The sequence below is a fragment of the Morus notabilis genome, unplaced genomic scaffold (assembly GCF_000414095.1).
Source record: "Morus notabilis unplaced genomic scaffold, ASM41409v2 Scaffold792, whole genome shotgun sequence".
NCBI classification, from domain to species: domain Eukaryota; kingdom Viridiplantae; phylum Streptophyta; class Magnoliopsida; order Rosales; family Moraceae; genus Morus; species Morus notabilis.
In genome coordinates this window covers 141,382-143,950 of record NW_010367733.1, presented here as the reverse complement: position 1 = coordinate 143,950, position 2,569 = coordinate 141,382, and positions in this window count along the sequence as shown.

Here is a 2,569-nt window from a genome sequence, read left to right as displayed (position 1 = left end):
TATGTATAGTGTTTGTTTGTGTGCTAGATATCAATCAAATCCTAAAGAGTCACATCTAAATGTGGCAAAAAGAATTTTTAGATATCTTAGTGGAACTAAGAATTTAAGATTATGGTATCCAAAGGGTACACACATTGACTTATTCAATTATACGGATGCCGATTAGGCAGGCTGTAACATAGATAGTGATAACTCTATGAAAATAGAGTTAATTGAGCATTTCCCAAGCTTAAATTATTACCTAGAGGGTAAGTAGTATTAGTTTTCTCCTATATTTTTAGTCTTGATAATAGTTTCTTAGTTAATTGTGTTTCATAAATTCTCTCTCGTGATTAGCGTTAAAAAAAACTAATGTGGGTGCAATTTGTGGTTAATCTCAGCTTTAAGAAAAATGATCTTTTGGAGCTTTGAGCAGCATCTCGTATCTTGGAGTGTGATTAAATCCTGGTCAGCATTGCTCTGCGTTGCTCCAGCAACACGAGCTGGGCCATACATGTGATGTGCTGACAGCTGGACTTTAGCAGGTGAATGAGTTGTCTTGTGTCCGTGAAGGGTGACGATTGGGCAATAATTGGAGGCCTCCCTAGATGCTGCCACGTGGAATTAGGGTACAATAAGTACCTACAACTGAGAAGAAAGAAGGTGTCCTTGGTCATATTTTGCAACATAGAGGCGGCTATACTTGGAAAAGGAAACCACCTCCATTTTTCTGATCAAGTACCAGCTCCAGTACTGGAAAGAAGAAGAAGGAAATGTCATAGGGTGTTGAACGTGAAAGAAGGTCCATTGCTGATGCAAGAAGTGTTTAGAAGAAACCTTGGAAAAGGGGGATTCTGATTCTCCCCTCGTCACTTTAGTTTTTCTTACTCTCAATACTTTATTTTACCTTGTTGAAGAACATTTACGTTTCTCTTTAAATCTGAGTTTGAATCCATGTATAACTTTATGGGATTATGATATGTTGGCTGAGATTGTTGAGCTGTTAAATATTGAAATGCTAGTTATTGTTAAATAGATCTAATTATTATTTCTTTGTTTATTCAAGTGAGCTTAATTTGTGCCTTAACTGTGATTGGGAAATTATAAGAGGGGAGCATAGCTTTGATTAGATCTGGGAAGATTTAGTTGAGTGGACATAGCTGGAATAGTGCAAGTTCTTAGATCTTGTTTTAGATTTTTTATTCACATGATATAGGAATATATTGTGTCTTGCAAAACCATATGATTTAGAGCTTCATTCTCTGATTTTAGAGTCTAAATTTGCAAAGGGATTTGTTGGATTTAGTTTTAAGATCGGTAGACAGAGGATTGGAAAATCCCTGTTTTAGTAAATCTGGTTAACAATGAAGTTTTCGTTGCCGTCCGTTGCTGCAGCAATGCATAGCTTGATAAGAGACAGTTTAACAATTGTGAGCCACGAGCAGTGACATTGGCTAATTTATTTGCACATTTTATTATTAATTAGATTTCTCTTTATTGTTCATTTTTCTTAGAGTCAGATTATTATTAGTTTTTAGCATCTTAAAATTAATTTTATTTTTCTTCTAAAAACTTGAATAGAATTAACTTAGCAATTTGATTTCAAAAACCTTCAATCCCTATGGGACGATACTTGATTATTCATCATTTTACTACTTGTTGACTCGTGCACTTGCGAGATTCTAGATTCACAATTTTAGGCAACAAGTTTTTAGAGCCATTGCCGGGGATTGTCTTATTTGAATCTTATTGTTAAAGTAATTTACTATTCAAGTATTTTTGTTCATTTTCATAAGAGTTTCTGATTGTTGGCAGGTCTTTGGAACATCTTGTATGCAAGAACCTGAATTATTCCTTCCTGACCCAAAAATTGAAAGAACCTTGAGAAGGAGAAGAAGAGAGCAGCGAGGATTTGCTCACATACAAGAAATGGCTGAGGAAGACGCTAAGGGGATCTTACTAAATCAGGGGCAGCAGCTTAACGCTCTTGAACCGGTTCAAAGACCATTCTTGGTTGATGATCGTGATAGAGCTATCAGAGACTTTACAATCCCGGTTCTTGATGGGCTGAATCATGTGATTGTTCGGCCAAACATTGAGGCCCAACACTTTGAACTTAAACCGGTCATGTTTCAAATGCTACAGACTGTTGGACAATTCAATGGTATGGCGACAGACAATCCTCATCTACATTTGAGGTTATTCATGGAAGTTAGTGACATATTCAAGCTACCGGGAGTTCCTCTAGAAACTTTAAGGTTGACACTTTTCCCTTACTCTTTAAGGGATCGTGCTAGAACTTGGTTCAATAACCTACCGGCTGAGTCCATTGTTACATGGAATGATCTGGCTGAGAAGTTTCTTACGAAGTATTTGTTGGTTGCCGAATCGAATCCGGCTGCGGAAGCGCGGTGGTGCGGGGAAGATGCGGATCGTGTATAACAAAAATTTTCATAAAACTTTTGAGATACTCTATAGATTATATTAATTTATGCACGAATAAATTAATCTCATTAACTTATATATAAAGAACTCAATCAGGAAAAATACCTGGAAGCCGACTCGGATGATAACTTGAGTTCTTTGACCA